Raw genomic sequence first — 18,897 nt, forward strand, 5'->3', positions numbered from 1 at the left:
AGGGTATGTTTATGTGAAATGGAGGTGTGACTGCACTGGTCAGGGGCGGGGCTGATTTTCTTCTGCGGTTTCCTGGGTTATTGGTGGGAGCTGTGCACATTCTGGATTAAGTACTAATATACACAGCAGCCTCATAATCCAAATAATCCAAACAATTGCAATCCACCTCCCCCTAACTGATAAAATCACACAGTCCATCATTTGATTCTCGACTTTCACCTGCGAGTAGCACACTTTTAGACCGACTCTATAATACAAGCAGCATGGCTTGAGTAACAGTGGTAGGCTAGGAGGAACCACTGATTTTACCAGTTAGGGGTGGGTATGGGTTTTTATTTAAACATATACAGAGGAGGAGAAACGCTCTCCAGTTTTATAGAATTCACCCATAAATGATGTTAATCTATTGTCTGTCCATTTCAGAGATCCATTTCAGAATAAGTCATAAATAAAAGAGTAATTAATATGATGGAAGTTCTCTTTCTAACTGAGTAAATAACACTCTGCATCAAAGTAAAATCTCTATTTTCAAAAACAGGAACAGATATAAGCGAGTCAAGTTACTGAAAACCCTATTGGCGAGATTAAACACTTTTGCAAAGCCTTGTAACTGCTATACAGAGGAATAATTGCACATCTAGTAAGTGAGAAAAGTAGGTCACAGGCAGCAATTTAAGTGCGGATTGCTCAGAGAACCAGGCCAAAGTCTTGACAGCATACAAAAAAAATTGTAAGATCTATCAAACATTCTGCATTCTTCCAGGAAACAGAGGGGCTGTATCTGAAACCAAAACATCATAACGGCACAAAACCAAGGGAATAAAAAAGTGGCTTAATCAAGTAACTTGGAAATAGTCAGTTAGAGAACTAGAATCCTAACTATCACCCTGGATAGTTTCCTAAAGTGAAGGCTCGAGTCATTGGTTATCTCACAGCTTCTACAAAAAAAGATTTCCTTTTTTTTCTGCAGTTGATTATAGATTCATTGTGGTTTTTTTAATGTGTTATTTTTCAAATTGGGTTAAAGTCTAACCTTGTGCAGTAATCAGTAATCCAGGTAAGTGGATAGCATTAATATTGATGTGGATGTCATGGGTGGGTAGTTGGGACTCGTCAGTTGAGGCTTTGCATTGAAATGGAATTGATTTTAATACTAATACTTTGGATGTTTGGTAGCCTAGTATTTAGGGAGAAGACTACCCTAAGGGGTATATTTACTAAGCCGCGAATTTGAAAAAGTGGAGTCATTGCCTATAGCAACCAATCAGGTTTTAGCTGTCATTTTGGAGAATGTACTAAATAAATGACAACTAGAATCTGATTGGTTGCTATAGGCAACATCAATACTTTTTCAAACCTTCAGTTAAGTAAATATACTCCCTAGTGTTGAATGGGACATAATAGGCACTCCCTTCTTCAATGAACATCTATACATCAATTTCCTTGATGTATGTTTCTTGATACAATCAATGGGTTCCATTTTCAATTGTTCATGCCCTGAGACTTGGATTTCACCCCAACAAAGTAGAAAAGGTGTGACCAGAGGAGACAACTCACTGAGGAGCTGTAGTGTCCCGTAAGAGGTAGAAAGCCTGGGGACAAGACAGACAAGAGGTTTGTCCCAGGATAACTGGAATCCTACAGACAGGAGCACAATAGAGTCCTGTGATTTGGAGAGAGAGGGACTGGCTGAGGAGGGGACTTCAGCAATACAAGTATTTGTGTGTTCGGCCACTAAGTGAAAGTGAAATCTAGCTGCTGATTGGACAGAGAGGGATCAAGAAATGATGTATTGCACAATCTGTTTGTTATTTTCTGTTATTTGGCTTTAAAATAACAGACAATTAAAGCTGAATTATGTTCAACCTCCGAATCACCTGGTAGAAACTCATGATATGTGTTATAACTATAATGGAATTTGGATGAATTCAAGTAATCAATATATAAAATGTCACTATTATGCAGTAATTTATTTATTATTTGCATAACAAAGGTGATTCACCAGGACAGTATTTATATTTAACTAGTTGTTTAAGTATTTTGTGGATGTAGTCCCACTTATCTGCCCTATAGGCTTTAGTGTTAAGATGGTAGCACAGTGGGCCCAGGTGTCCTTATCTCTGTAGAATGAGGGTGGACTTTCTGTCTTTCTTTGTGACATTGGTCCACTGGAAGTTATAGTCCTTCCTGCGGCTCAGGTCACGGTGGTCTCTTCGCTCACTGCTGAATCTCATTAATCTGACTTCTATGCCTATAATTACCATATTTCTGTATCTAACTAGTTCTATCTATTTCATTCTTACTTAACCTATCTATCTCTTATATACTTTTGCATGTTTTCCTAGTATTAATCTCTCATTCTGAGTTACTGTCCCTTTTAGCTACCCTTATCTTACAATTATTTTCCTCCCCTACTGGCCTTTAAATCCTTCTGTGGCATAATTTGCCTTTCTTATCTCCTATCTCTCTGTTCCTTATCTTATTCCTCCTTCTGTGCCCTTCTCACACTTCATAAAGTGGTCCCTTCTGTCTTCTCCTCTTAGTACTGAACTACAAAGCCTCTTTTATCTATTCCCTTCACAATTTCCTCTCCACCTTTGATTTCACTGTTCTTCCTCATCTTAGGTTTCCTTCCCTCTTATCTTCCTCCTCTTCCTTCTTTGTCTTCTGCCTCTTCGTTCCTCTCCTGTCTCCTTGTTCCTCTCCCCCAGTCACTGCTTTCTCCTCACTCCATTCTCGCTCTACTCTCTCAACAACTGCTACCGCTTCCTTATACGGACATTCAGAGTATGACCACAACTGCAGTAGAACCTTTATCCAAATATCATGTATTGTGTAATTGATATGCCTGTGAACTCAGCAGTTCAGAGAATTATTTTTCATGTCTCTATGCATCTACTACCTGTGTATACTAAGTGGCCTATGAATATAAATCTGTAACCTTCACATTTATAATTTATAGCAAACTATAAAAGTTTAGGGGTTGAAAAACATATAATATCTGAAAGAGGACAATCTTGTTATTGTGAACAGCCAGGAACAGCAAACGTTGCAGATGTTATTCCCCAACTAAGGTTCCAACACTTGTGATCTGCAAATACATCTCTCATGCGTGGTATCCATGGGGGATGTTCAAAGGCACACACTAATCTTTCAACACAGTATGTGTCCTCCATCAGTATGTATGTTGAGTTCTATACATTTCACTTCCTTAGTATAAGCCTCCTCAAGGCAGCTTGACAGCAGAGTTGATGCCCTATATTGTGTGCATCAGAAAATATTCAGATCAATGTCAGAAATCCCACTTAAAGAAGGTCCCATGATACCTGTGGATAAAATTATAATGAAAATATAATTAATGCACTGCACAGTTGAGCTTAGCTCTATGATCTGTTAGTGGGTATGATCGTAGCAAATGAGTGGATGTGATCCGGGAAAGTGAGGCTTTCTTCAAACATTTCTTGTTGGGGCCAGTAATCCCTAATTTCATTGGATTCCCATGTACCACATACAATAGATTGTATTAGTGACCAAATTTCTGTTCCATATCTATCTATCTATCTATCTATCTATCTATACACAAAAAAAACACGGATACTCTGCACTCTCCAAATACATCATTAATGCTGTACTAACTACTTTTCTATATTAAAAACAGGGAATGTTAGTTGCACATATTGCAATATATAGTAGAATGACCAACTCATGCCAAAGTCTTTCCATTCTGGTCAGTCCTTTTTGTTTATACAATGTAAGTCCCATCTCTCTTCGCCCCATTCTTTACCTTAATTAATTCCAACTTGTGTCAGGTGAGTCCCAGGTCTCCCATGGCTGCTAGTGCTTGGGAAAGACTTGCCTTTAAAAGCTGTGTGCAGGTAAGCCTTACGCCCAGATAAAAAGAAGCGTAGTATTTGATCATGTTAGGACTGACCACAATGGTAAGACTTCGGCATGAGTTGATCAGCTTAACATATATTGCAATATGTGAAACTAACATTCCCTGATTTCAACGTAGAAAAGTAATTAGTACAGCATTAATTATGTATTTGGAGAGTGCAGAGTATCCCTGTTTTTTTCTGCAATGTGGGCAACCCCCTCTTGCACCCCAGTCTGTACATGGAGAGTGCAGAGGATCTATGTATTTTGTATCTATATATATATCTATCTATCTATCTATCTATCATCATCATCATTTATTTATATAGCGCCAGCAAATTCCGTAGCGCTTTACAATTGGGAACAAACATTAATAAGACAATACTGGGTAATACAGACAGACAGAGAGGTAAGAGAACCCTGCTCGAAAGCTTACAATCTATAGGACAATGGGAGTTAGAAACACAAGGGCATGTGTTACATTATATTGCACAATGGACCAGCCAGACTGCAAAGGTAAAAGTACTGAGTGGGCTGTGTGTGTTGCATTGTTGGTCAGAAGGTTGTTGTCTTGCGTTAGCAGTGTAGAGGATGGTAATAGGGTAATCTAGGGAAATTAAGATGATGGTTGAGGACTATCATAACCTTGTCTGAAGAGGTGGATTTTCAGTGAACGCTTGAAGGTTTGAAAACTAGAAGAAAGTCTTACTGTGCGCGGGAGGGAATTCCACAAAGTAGGTGCAGCCCTACTATCTATCTATCTATCTATCTATCTATTGTTTGTGGAAGTCAAGGGGGTTAAAAGAGTGAAAATAAGTTAAACGTATTGTTTAACATCTCAGAAGCATCCTGGGTCCTTTTTCAAGACATTGAGCCCCCTGTTTTATTGGTAACTAGTCTTGTGCTATATTACTGGTGCTTGCTATTCATGGGGAGGGTGGGGGATAATTATTTTGAATTTATTCATTTTTTGTATAGTGTAAAGATATACCAATCAGTTGATGATGATGCTTACTGTGACTTGCAGCTTTATTCTCCAGGCAAGTTGCAGATTTCTGCAAAAGATATAGTATAATAAAGTTAAAAAGGTAAAAAATAAAATAAAAATACAAAAACATTTTATAATCAATAAATTAAAAAAAAATCCCGTAATTAGTACAGTAATTAGAGTGACAACTAAGAATACTGTGCAAATTACACAAACACACCTCTTTATCTGCCTTATTGACCGGTGTGCAGGTGTATCAAGCACAGAGCCCTGTAAGTCAGATAATTAAGTAAAAAAAGTAAAAAAAAAAAAAAAAAATCCTTTCAACTCAAAATATCATGTAAAAATACCTTTATCGCGACTTGGATTCCTATAAATTTAAAGCGGCAATGTCAAGCCACCGCAGGTTAAGTGTTTAAACACTTAACCCGACATTGCCACTTTAAATTTAAAGGAATCCTAGTCGCGATGACAAGAAACTGTACTGACGGACACCTCTTCATTACAAATGACTTGCGGTCAGCATTGTGGTGCATCGCTTAGCTGCGGAGTTGCTGTAAAGGTGAGTCTATCAATAGTCACATAGTTTTTTAACACTTTCGTCTTTTTTTTGTAGGGCAAGTGGGTGTCAGAGCAGTGGTAATCGATAATACCATTACCACCGAATAGATTAGTACAGAATTTGGGAAAAGACCGCATACTACACGCTTTCTATTTTCAGGAACAGCTTTTATACCTAAAAGAACATTGGGCTTACATATTTTAGATCACTTGTCTGTAGTGATTTGTGGACCATGTGAGTTTACCCATCATAGAATTTATGGTCCAGACCTTGATTTCTGAAGTTATTATTTTGCTTATCTAATAAATTGTTTATTACCATATCCCTGTTCTGACTACCACTTTCCACCCCCCACCTATAAACCATATGCGCCAGGGAAACTACCATTTCTTGACCTTTACAGGAACAGCCAAGAAAGACAGAGGAGAGGCAAGTTACAGGACCTGAGAGTCCAGTGCATTGCAATAGGATTTTTCTATGCTGAACAAATGAAAGGACCAGGAGACACCTGGACAGCAGAGGAAAGTACCTGGCCCAGGTAGGATATGACTCGATCACATGATGCTTACATTGAGTTCTGGGACAACCGCTTTGGACATGTCCTACTACTGGCTGCACTGTAATACACGCTGTGATGCCGCATTGGGTTTCCTTCATCTTTAATTCATCATCATCATCATCATTTATTTATATGGCACCACTAATTCCGCAGCGCTGTACAGAGAACTCATTCACATCAGTCCTTGCCCCATTGGAGCTTACAGTCTAAATTCCCTAATATAGACACACACTCACACACACAGACAGACAGAGAGGGGGACAGACAGACAGAGACTAGGGTGAATTTTTATAGCAGCCAATTAATTTTAATAGCAGCCAATTAACCTACCAGTATGTTTTTGGAGTGTGGGAGGAAACCGGAGCACCCGGAGGAAACCCATACAAACATGGGGAGAACATACAAACTCCTCACAGATAAGGCCATGGTCAGGAAGTGAACTCATGACCCCAGCGCTGTGAGGCAGAAGTGCTAACCACTAAGCCACCATGCTGAATTGCATAGTTTTCTTTTAATAATTTTATTGGATATAGTGTTTATTATTATGACAGCCTATTTTAGCATATGGTATGGTAAAGCCTCATTCCCTGTAAATGTCACTCTTGTTATTGATTATTTTGGTAAATAACTATAACTCTTCATAGACAAAAGCAGCATTTCCCCAAATAAAACAGTAGCGTTGGTCATAGAAAAATAGAAAATATAATCAAAATAATACTTTTTTATGCTAATGAAACACATTTCAAATGGTTCATTAAACAAGGCAGGCTGCATCTTCATTTGCACTCCATTATTGTACATCCTTTGTAAAGTGCTACGGAATTTGCTGGCACTATATAAATAAATTATGATGATGATGATGATGATTGCCTATGTTCACCCGCCACTTCTCTTCCCCGTTCCGCGTCGTAAGCAGTAGTGGGTGTCATTTGCATTCAGCCCATGAATTGCATCTATTGCGTTCATTGACGCAATGTCCATTTCTGAACATGCGCAGAGCAATTTCACACAAGATACGGCACGTAAAGGAAATTATGTCCGACGATGAATCAGGCCTAGAAAGTTTAACGGTAGACCTGTCTCAAAATTGCATCTCAGTCAAATTTACTGTCATCCTTTGCAAATATATTTTCACAGATCCATTGTTTTTAATGTTCATTTGGAAAAGAAAGAAGAAATGTCAATTAACTTGCCAAATTCAAGAAAGATCTTTAGGTCTAGTTATCTTTTTTCCTTTAATTTTTACCACAAAAATAAACTCCATTTTATGAATGTGGTTTTATATAATGTACCATGAACAAGTCTTGGCGGCCATTTTGTTATGGCTATCATTTAAGCCTAAACAGCATGAAAATGGTGGAAGGCACAGTGGCATATAAAATGCTGACAGATGGGAGGAAATATAACAGCTGTGATTAGAGCAGAGCACTTACACAGCATCCATTATACCCTCCATCTCTTGCTCTCTTGTCATTTATGTGAAAGTAATTTAGCCTTTCCTGGTGATGACTATCACAAAGGGCAGGTAATCTGTAACTGCAGGGTGACAGAGCATGCTGGGTAATGTAGTTTAATAACTGCTGGAAAAGCCACAAATGACCTGAGTGTGATGATATGTGAGGGCTATTTTCATATTGATTTATTAAAGCTCTTTTTTGAGCTTAACTACCAAGGGTTTATCAGTAATGTGTAAAAAGTAATCAGTATATCATTATGTAGAGCTAGTTGCACCTCTCATTAAACACCTCACACCCTGCTGGTGTTTCCCACTGCTTTGCAACATTGTTAGACTACTTTAAATAATGATTCCTACATTTTTTAATTTATCTATTTTTTACAAATGCTGTGATAGTGCCATTAATGCTACATTGTACCTGTAACATTATGTAAACTATAGAACTGAAGAAAAATGATGGTGCAAAGATTTCTATGTAGGATTGGACCTGTCATTAGCTTTGGAACCATAATTCTTACCCCATAATTAGTCAAACCCATTTGATATAGAATATTCCTGTAATCCCCCTGTTTAACCCGGTGGTAGTCATTATTACGGTGGCAATAATTCCGACACTATTAATACCAACCTAAAAATGCCGACAACTCTAAGGGGGACACGGAGGGAAAGAGACTTTCCATATAAGAGACATACAACACGCCTGAAACACGGCTGCTATAAATCACAACTGTTGAAAATACAGGAAGTGGGATTCTCATCACTTAAAATGGACACAGTGAGATTGCTGGTTTTAAAGCAGCAATGGCCGGACCTGACACTTGGTTTACATTATACAAGTGGCGGTTCCAGGCATTGCTGACAAGAGTGCCCTCTGAATTGTGTGATGGTCACAAAGTTGCCCTCTATATTGTTTGGCGGTGACAAGGATACTATGTGTTGTGTGGCGGTCACAAGGTTGCCCTCTGTATTGTTTGGCGGTGACAAGGGTGCTGTGTATTGTGTGGCGGTCACAAGGGAGATATGAATTGTGTGGCGGTCACAAGGGTGCTGTGTGGTCTTCTGCTGCTGTAGCACATTCACTTGAAGATTGTATGTGCTGTGCATTTAGAGATGCTCTTCTGCATATCACCCATGGTTATTTGAGTTACTGTCGCCCAAATCTAGAGACTGTTGTGTGTAAAAATCCCAAGTGGTCAGCAGTTTATGAGGTACTGAAACAACCCGTATGGCACCAAAAATCATTGAACAGTAAAAGTCACTTATATCACATTTCTTCTCTATACTGGTGTTTGGTCTGAACTATAATTGTAATTTTTGACCATGTCTGCCAGGGGAGAGCTGGCAAATTTTAGTCCGGAGGCAGGACTCGACTCAGCAGCCTATTAGGGACATTTTAAAGGAAAAAAAATGCAGGTGGCCCAGTGACCCAGCCCAAGGTAGCCCACTATGGGACCGTCCCAGGGACCAGATGACCCCGTGCCCCCCAGCCCAGCCTCTAATGTCTGCTTGCTTTTATGAATTGAGTTTCTGCCACTTGATTGGCTGACTAGATATTTGCATTAACTAGCAGGTGTTCTGGTATAACTAATAAACTGGACAGTGAATGTTTATATATTAGGATCAATATAGATACATACAGTAGACATTGTATTTATATATATTTGTTCATAGATTCAAGTTTTATTTGTTTATTTATTCTTCTTAAGTTTTCAGTACTATGTACTTCGCTTAATGTTAAAAACCTGAAAATGTTTCTGTCACAGCACTTTATAAAAAAATATTCAACCATTGTTTGTATTTTTGTCTTCGATGGCCAATAAAATAACATATCTTTACCTCTCAACTGTCCTGATTCCAACAGGATAGTCCTGATTTTAGCAGACTGTCCTGAATAGCCAGGAGCTTGTCGCGGCATGAGGGACAGCTGGGACGTATTTCCACTCTTCATGTTACATACATGCTGTGTGAACCAGTTAGTGGTGCACTCATTATATACGGTAAGATTGGAAGGAGATGTAGGTGATTGGAGGGAAGTGCAAGCTATGCACGGAACTGACCACACACAGCTGGCCACACTAGTACATCACTGACCACACCTCCGGTGGGACAGCACTTCTCAAAATAGGCCTTTTATAATTTTCAGCCCCAGGCCCATGTGGCCCTTTATCTGACCCTGGATGGTCCGCTGCTCTTGTAAAGGGGGCCCCGCCCCCTACATTGGCTTTTACAGGGGCCCTAAAACTTCTCTAGGTGGCCCTGCTCATCTACCCTCGGTCAGGGCTGTATGCTTGTTTCCAAGGCTAAAATTGGCCTGTCAGTCCCTGCTCTAGTGTTATCTGGCTTTAATTCTAACGTACAGGTAACCGGCTATTAGATCACAGACTACACTTCATCTAATAGTGTTGGTGTCAGCGGAGACCTAATGTAGAACTCCCCAATACCCCTAAAGAATTCCCAAATTGTAAAGGAATTCTAGTGACATCATGGTGACAACACTGATCCCAGCAGATCTGGACGATGTTGGGGGTGGATTAAGGGAGTGTTTTATTTTGTCCCAAATTTCCAATCAGAAATGTCGGTAGATATGTTTAAAACCACCATATTGGTTACATTTGTATTTCTAATGTATTGAACTCATCGAAACCTTAATTCTACAGGCAGATTAGCTCTGGGGATGTTTGAAAATATTAGTAACAAATAAGAGACATAGACATAGCACTATAGACTACCACTCATGCAATTGAGACATATATTTCTGACTGTTTTTCATGTAGCACACAAATACTTGATAGCTTATTTGTACACTGAAATTTAAAGTTGATATTTGTGTGCTACATGAAAAAACAGTCAGTATTTAACTTATGTGCAAAACAGAATACTAATTTGCACCCCTTGCATTGTAACATGGTTTTGTCCAGGAGACTGAAATAAGAAGTTTCTCAAGTTAAGATCCTTAATGAATCAGGCCCTATAATCTATTTAAAAAAACCTCCTTGACTTGAGGTTCAAAGAATTAGTATAGATGACATGCCAAGCTAAAAAAAACTAGATTCACAACATACAGTATTTTCTGAAAGAATGTAAGTTACTACTTGGGTTGTGTGAAAATATTAAAAACGAATGACTTTAGTACTCATGCCTAGGCAAATTAGAATATGCCCTAGTTCTATAATGAATCATTTTTTTCCTCCAGCCATAGAAGGTCACAGCTTAGTCATTTGAATAAGACAAAAGCCAGTCACAATGTGATGATAACGAACCTTTGTGAACATACAGACAGTGGGAGAAGGAGATTCTGGGGCATGTTCTCCGTGTGGAACGAGAGCGTGGGGACAAAAAATCTCCCCTTTTTTCATGTAGCACACAAATATCAACTTTAAATTTCAGTGTACAAATAAGCTATCAAGTATTTATGTGCAACATGAAAAAACAGGCAGTATTTAACTTATGTGCAAAACAGAACACTCATTTGCACCCCTTGCAATGTAACATGGTTTTGTCCAGGAGACTGAAATAAGAATCCTCTGCATTTAAGATCCTTAATGAATCAGGCCCTAGAATCTGATTGGTTGCTATAGGCAACATCTCCACTTTTTCAAACCCGCATTTTAGTAAATATACCCCCTAGTCTCTCTTGCAGGGGAGGAAGAAACGTATTACTACAGGAGTGAGGGTCTTTTATGAGTCAATTTCATCACCATCATTTATTTATATAGCGCCACTAATTCCGCAGCGCTGTACAGAGAACTCATTCACATCAGTCCCTGCCCCATTGGAGCTTACTGTCTAAATTCCCTAATATAGAGACACACTCACACACAGACAGACAGACAGAGAGGGAGAGACTAGGGTCAATTTTGATAGCAGCCAATTAACTTACCAGTATGTTTTTGGAGTGTGGGAGGAAACCGGAGCACCCGGAGGAAACCCTCGCAAACACAGGGAGAACATACAAACTCCACACAGATAAGGCCATGGTCGGGAATCGAACTCATGACCCCAGTGCTGCGAGGCAGAAGTGCTAACCACTAGGCCACTGTGCTGCCCTTACAGTTTAATAGCCATCGCCAGTACATGACATACACATGCTTTGCAAATACTGATTGCTGAATATTAATTCACCTTCGGAGGCACTACCTCCAACAAAGTGCTGTCATATTTGTAATAAAGTACAATATTTCAATATCTGGCACCACACCACCACTGATGACTATCTCCTCTATCTCTCAAATCTGTTGGCTGGCCACCATTTTTGACTTTTCCCTCTCCTTCAACCCCACATTCAATCACTTGCCCAATCCTGTTGCTTCCATCTCCCGCATCATACCTGTCCTCGCCCACGATTTCACCAAAACTCTAATCCCTTCATTGATTATTTCTTGCCTCGATTACTGCAACCTTCTCCTTACTGGCCTCCCCTGATGTTTTTTCACTACTCCTCAATCTATATTTAACACTGCAGAAAGATTGATCTTCCTCTCTCGCCACTCCACTTCTGCCTTCCCTTTCTGCCAAGCCTTACACTGGTTGACTTTCCCCTACAGAATCCTATTTAAACTCCTCACCCTCACCTACAAAGCCCTTTCCGATGCCATTCCCTATATCTCCAACATCATCTCAAACATATTCTCTCCCATTCACAACGACCGTCGTCTTACCACCTCCCTGGTAACTATGTCTCGCTCCAAGATTTCTAGGCGTGCTGCCCCTCATCTGTGGAATGATCTCCCTCATTCTATCAAACTATCTCCTAGTCTGCAAAACTTCAAATGCTCCCTGAAAACCCACCTGTTCATTAAAGCCTACCATGACACCATTTAACCATTCCTCTGCCCTCATTTTCTACCCACTTAATTTCCCTTTCACTTATATGAAGTATACCTCACCCTCTTTCATCCTCCCCTCTTCATGTCATCCGCACTTGTCTCAACCCCATCGTCTATTCTATGGGAGCCCAAACAAGGCACTTCAGCCACAAAAGTCATATTCCATGTAGTTGAATTGCCTGGTTTGTTAAATTATGTGCATGACCATAATAAGGGTGTGTGAGGTCCCAAGGACAACAACAATTCCTTGTAGTGTTATTAAGAAATGCTGGTCTCTACCCTTCTGTATCATTTAGTAAACTGCCATCCTATCTGCTGCTGCTGCTCCAGCTGATGAGCAAATTAAGGAAAATGCCAATTCTGAAACTAATCTCTAATCCGTATTCCAAAATGCATAATTCTTCTTATTGCTGAGTCACAGCTAGATGCACACACGCACATGCACACGTACCACGTGTCTTACGGTGCATCATGGTGGTGGCGGTGGTGTTGTTGCTGGTGTGCTGGAAACCTTTTTCTTTATGTGGTGGCTCACTACAAAGGTGCTTACAGCAGTGTCGGAACTACCATTGGTGCAGCAGGTACGGTGCACCGGGGCCCATGGAGATAATGGGACCCGCTATATGGGGAATCAGCAAGCCATGGGCCCCGATTCCCTGCACCGGGGCCCACAGCTCTCTACTTCCGCCTCTGGCTTAAAGGCATGTATTCTCTCATACAACAAGAAGGATGAGTGGGGAACTGAACACAAAGTACTTTAATAGACTTTAGAATGTGACTGCTGGTTTGCTATTGGCTCCTTTTCATAAACTTTAGTGTGATTGGTCTGATTCTCCAGGAGGAAGTTTCATTCGCTGGATCTTAATCTGCAACAGGTCCAATTTGTGAACTGTTCAGCTTTGAATTTCAACTTAATTCACAGCTATATTTTTCTATTCATTTAGCATGTTATTGTCATCATAACCCAGATATAGAAACCTTGTAGTTCTCCAGAGTTTGAGGAACTACACATCTCAGGCTGATCTGCCTGGGCTGGCAGGGTAGGCTATGTCTTGCAGCTGTACAAGAACTGGAAATCCATAGGTGACAACCTTTGGTGAAACCAATCAGGGCTAGAAATGTTATTCTTGCATAATCTTGAATAATTCAACAATGCAGCAATTATCTTTATTTCTTTTATATGCATTATTAAAAAGCATATGCAAGATACCATAAAATTATGATTATTGGCACAGAAACTGGGTGCCGACCCCACAGGAAAATGTTTTCACTATTAATGCAAAGTATAGCTTCATAACATTGATTGGTATACCATTTATACAACCCCGAAAGCCGGCATCTGCACTTGAACACTCTATGTGAGTATATGATCAATAAAAGATGGTGCTCCATAATAGTATAATGTTGGCCTTCTCACTTGGCATGAAGTACGTTTGTGCTTAAGCTAATTTATGTAACAATGGCTCACTGTGTTACATTGTGTATATATGATAAGGTTTTATTTATTCTTACTCAATTTTCAACATGCAAATAAACAAATTGATTAATCTGCAGGGAAGAAATGGAATTGATGATACCTCACTCGATTCCTACTCTTCTAGTTCCTAGACATTATTATACCACCAAGAAACTAGAAGAGGTCCCAGACAGTCCCCAAGCCATCTAGCTTTTCCTGTTCACCCAAAAACTCTAATGGGCTCAAGACACTGGTAGAAGGAACAATAGATGGTAAGGTAGATAGTATTTGCTGTAAAGAGCAGCAGTATGGATGTGGAAGTAGCCTGTGACTCAGTAGTTGTTCAGCCCCAGTCCTATACTACTAACTAGATTAGGGTTAGTCAATTTACTTACTTTTGTAGTTAGATCCATTTTATTTAATGCAGAGTTAACTGGTCAGGTTTTGGGTTACTGCCACTGATGGGAAGAGGTCATGTCCTGTTAAATGTTAGTTCAGTAATAATGAAGAAACTGGCACATAGAAATGTGAGTGCCGTGATTCATCATCATCATCATCATCATTTATTTATATAGCGCCACTGATTCTGCAGCGCTGTACAGAGAACCCATTCACATCAGTCCCTGCCCCATTGGAGCTTACAGTCTAAATTCCCTAACTTACACAGACACACAGACAGAGACAGAGAGACAGAATCACAGATTAGGGTAAATTTTTGATAGCAGCCAATTAACCTACAAGTATGTTTTTGGAGTGTGGGAGGAAACTGGAGCACCCGGAGGAAACCCACGCAAACACAGGGAGAACATACAAACTCCACACAGATAAGGCCCTGGTTGGGAAACGAACTCATGACCCCAGTGCTGTGAGGCAGAAGTGCTAACCACTAGGCCACTGTGATTAGGACCAAACGGTTAGTGGACCATCTTAATCATCTGTGTGCCAAAATCACATTTAAGATGTGTATAGGTATAGGGCTTGCTGTGAGCTGCCAGGCAGCGATCCATATTGTGTGGAGAGGTCTGTAGGTCCTGGGTCTGAAGGTCAAGCTGCCTCACAAGGTTGTTATATACCAAATGGGTTTCTAGTAGAATGAGAAGACTTTCTTCAAAAATGTGGAGGTCGTGTCCAAAACTAAAGACTTGTGTGGATGGTTTTGTTTCCAAAGGTGATGCAGGTCATCAGCTATAAGGTCAGTAGGTATTAAAATTGAAATGCTTCAACCCAAACCGTAAGGACTTCATGTTTTTGCAGAAGGGGTCGTTTTATATTTTTAATTTAGTTCACAATATAATAGATGGTCCCTATACGGGGCCCAGATTCTCATAAAGGGCCTAATTTAGAACTCGGTGTCAATCCAGCTATAAGGAATAATTTTGCACTCTGGCAGAACTACGTTGTGCTGTAGGGGGCTTGGGCAAATATAGAATGTGTGTCCAGATTTAGAGTTGGGATTGGAGTGCATACTAGCTTATCTCTAAATTGCAGTTTAAAGATAAAGCTATTCATGTGCTTTAATTATCATTATCATCACCAAGCAATTTCTCCAGCTTTTGGTTTTAACTACATATAGGGGTATCAGTCGCAGTGAAACAAGTGATGAATTGTTTGAACTTGAAAGTCTTTGACTCGTCAACGTTCTAGGACTATTTAGATACCACTTGGATCTATAAAAGCGAATTTGATTCAAGAAACCTTACTGGCCTACACAGCCCTCTCAGAAGCATGAAAACGTTCCCCTCCCACCCAGTCAGGACCGCCAAAAGAAATTTTGGAACCCGGTGCAGCGACTACTTAGAGCCACCTCCATAGCTACTGAAAGGGACATGCCCACGGCAGGTTGGTTGTTCCTCCCACTAAACAGGCATGCCAGGGAGCCCATGCTGTTCCTTTGTACCCACTCCTCCGAGCCTCTTGGCAACCCTGCACCCAGTAATTAATCAGGGATAGGAAAAGACAAAAAGCATGCTCAGCATATTGAACAGTGCCCTGTCCGATCCATGTCAACCCTCCACAGGCTATTGATGTACAACATTGGGAAGGCAGTAGCTATGATTGACAAGCAGGATGGGCTTTTTATCTGTGAAGAAAAGTGTTTGTGTCTATAGGGGTGGGATGTTACAGAATATTCAAAAGATGAAGCATCACCTCCATAAATGGAAACAAAACAAAACTGGCCTTTAGGAATACTAATTCAGACAATGTCTAGTCACTAATAGCAAAGAAATCGGTGGTTAAATAGCTATCAGCCCTGCCAGCAAGTAATTGTTCTCAGGAAGAATTTTTTTCATTTATGGTAAATAAGTTCAACATATATGCTGTATTCTTAACTAATGTCTCATCACAATAGAGAATGAAGAAAAGGACAAAGGGGTTTATACAATAGATAATAACTGCGTTCCTCTTCTATAGAGTGTCAGTGAGAGACACAGAACACTGAATCGCATGGAGATAATTGCTGTGATCAGCCAATAGACTATGTTTAGATAGACAGGTTATTTGTGTTCCTTATAATGTCAGGTAATTCAGCGGTGCTTTGAAAGGAATGGTCTGACCTCTAAAAGGTCTGTAGTAATCAAAGTCTTCCCATTTGCACTCTATGACACTGCAGCGCTTGTAATGTGTGATAAGCTCCGGCGTTTGCTCTATTGGAAGCAAGGAGACAGGAGAGGGATGGTTTTCCGTGATAGCATAAGTACTTATTAAAATTGCTGACCCACACCAGTGCAGTCTGGAAATGCTTTGTTATGTTATTGAATCCCGTTATGGCAGGGCACGTGTAATAGGAGCTGCTTACTGAGCCATTTTCCATCTTTCATGCATATCTTGCACATCTAATATTATCATGCACCAAAATATTATTTGCAATTAAATTATTTAAAAAGCCACTTATAATCTCTTGTATTTTTATGACTGTGACTTAAAAAAACACAGAATGCTTCCACCTCTTAAAACAGAGGTGCCTAGACTTTTGTGACATGTGATCTACTTTTTGTGCAGTCTGTGTTGAGTGATTTACTATAAATTAATGATAGCTAAAGTAACAAGGCTATACCTCATATATAACATTAGTAACCCACTAAATGTTAAGCTATAAAATCCCATCCTTTATTTCCCACAACAAAGGTAAGTCTTTTTAGTTATCTTCTGAAGTCTTCCACGGCTGTTTCCTTTCGTGTAATTGGTCTTTCCACTGTAGCCACGCCCTCTTCCAACATGACCCAATGACATAACACGCAGTGCACTGCAGTTCCTCTAAACACCACCTGCACTGAGCCACGGTGGTGACCAGGGGCAGGCTGGGGGGCATAGGGTCTTCTGCCCCCACAGGCCGGTCCCATATTGGACTTCCTTGGGCTGGGTCAGCGGGCCACTGGCATTTTTTTATCCTCTAAAATGTTTCTAATAGGCTGCTGAATCGAGTCTTGGCCCTCCTGTTTAAATTTTGCCAGCCCTCCCCTGGTGGTGACCCTGTGGATATGGCCTATCATCTATTGGTAGAATATCATAAATAAAGCCCAATCCAAAAGGATTGCTTCCCCTGACGTCTGAATCAAGCCTTGGGCAACTCAAAGGTGCTTGTTTTTCTGCCATATCTATCTTTTGCCCCAGTTACAGGGCTAGTCTCGTATGCATACTATAACGTCTTTTCTGTCAGGAGCAACTGTAAAATTTATTTTATGTTCAGTTGACATTAAGAACATCCTAATAAATGTATTTCATTATTTATTTATTTTTTTCCTGTTTTATCATTAATGCCTTTATTATTAACTGGTGGGATTAATTCTCTTTTTTCCCCCATGTGCTATATAGTAGAGCACAGGAGACCTACAGCCAAGTTTATCAGTGCACATATCTTGAGATCCATTCCTTGATGAATTCGGGAGTACCCAGAGCTGATTTACGTACATTTATTTTGAGACACATGTAAATCGGCGTAGGTCTGCTGTGCTCTAATACACAAAACACTGCAGGATATGTCCAAAGCCTATGTGGAAGACACAGAAAAAAATGAAAAAGTGTGTCTGCAACCCCTCTGGTAAATGTGTTGGGTTGTGTGGAACTTATGCTAGGACTCTGTCCTAATTTTGAATTAGGCCTGCAGTACCTCTATGCTACCAGAGGTGCTGCTGTTATACCTAGATACTTTCTCCATGCCTGCAAGGTATTAAGCCCTCATCATCTCATCATGATCACCTGTGGCTGTCCTTGTGAAGACTGCCTTTTCCAACACACCAGTGCCAGTTCCTTTGTCTTTGCTGCTGCTGGTTTCTGTGATACTCCTGTTTGGATCCTAATTTGCTCCCTGGCATTTGACGCCTACTTTGTTCCTACGTTTTTCACCTCTTCTTATGACCCAGACCCCGGCTTCATACCTTGCTCCTGCATACTCCTTGATATATTGTGGATCTCCTGGCTTGCCTGATCCTCCTTTTACCTTTTCCTCTGGATCATCAATTGCCATGTGTCTCCTGGCTAGCTGGTAATCCAGTCTCCTGGTGCCTGTACTTCACCTGTTGTGCCTGGTCTTCAGCTCCTCTGCTTATCCTGGTAACCAGTATTATCAAATACTTTTGTTCCTGTCTGCAAATATATATTACCAGCATTACCAAGTGTTTTGTTTCTGTCTGCATTATATCTAACCAGCATTACCTGTTGTACCTATGAACTTGAGTGACCGGTACTCTAAAAAAAGACACTCTGTTTGCATTTACAGATATTGTACATAGTTTTCACACTGGGAATCCTTAATAACTTACTTGAGGTATCCGGTTGTTACATGGTATCCCACATGCTGTCACCCTGATCCGGCTATGGGTATGGCATCCACAACCAGGGGGTCCCCTGAATACTCATGGATTTAACCACAGTTACAGTGGTCTGGCCACTAGTGGTGGTGCAGTGCAAGTGGACATAAAGATTGGCGCCAGACTCTTTCAGTTCAAAACAAAAGGTCTCTTTATTACACTCCTCTTCCTTCAGAGTGATTATCCTAACAGCTGCAAGGTATATATATATATATATATATATATATATATATGGAAAACACCAGAGGTTCTTGCACTCTGCTTGTTCACACCATCTCTTACATAAGGGACCCTCTTTTAGCTACAGTACTTCCATGCAGCCACCCCCATCACAGTATGGGGGTACTTTCCAAGGGAGCTCTCCTA

General features: G+C 40.3%; 1 long non-coding RNA gene across 1 annotated transcript; it reads right to left on the minus strand.

Moving 5' to 3' along the window:
• Positions 1–3,175: 3,175 nt before the first annotated feature.
• Positions 3,176–10,785, minus strand: LOC142108137 (uncharacterized). Its single transcript, XR_012680106.1, has 3 exons — positions 10,702–10,785; positions 4,892–4,931; positions 3,176–3,326 (listed from the first exon to the last, which is right to left on the minus strand). It is a non-coding gene; the product is annotated as an uncharacterized LOC142108137 (long non-coding RNA).
• Positions 10,786–18,897: the final 8,112 nt, after the last annotated feature.

The sequence above is a fragment of the Mixophyes fleayi genome, chromosome 12 (genome assembly GCF_038048845.1).
Source record: "Mixophyes fleayi isolate aMixFle1 chromosome 12, aMixFle1.hap1, whole genome shotgun sequence".
Lineage (NCBI taxonomy): Eukaryota > Metazoa > Chordata > Amphibia > Anura > Limnodynastidae > Mixophyes > Mixophyes fleayi.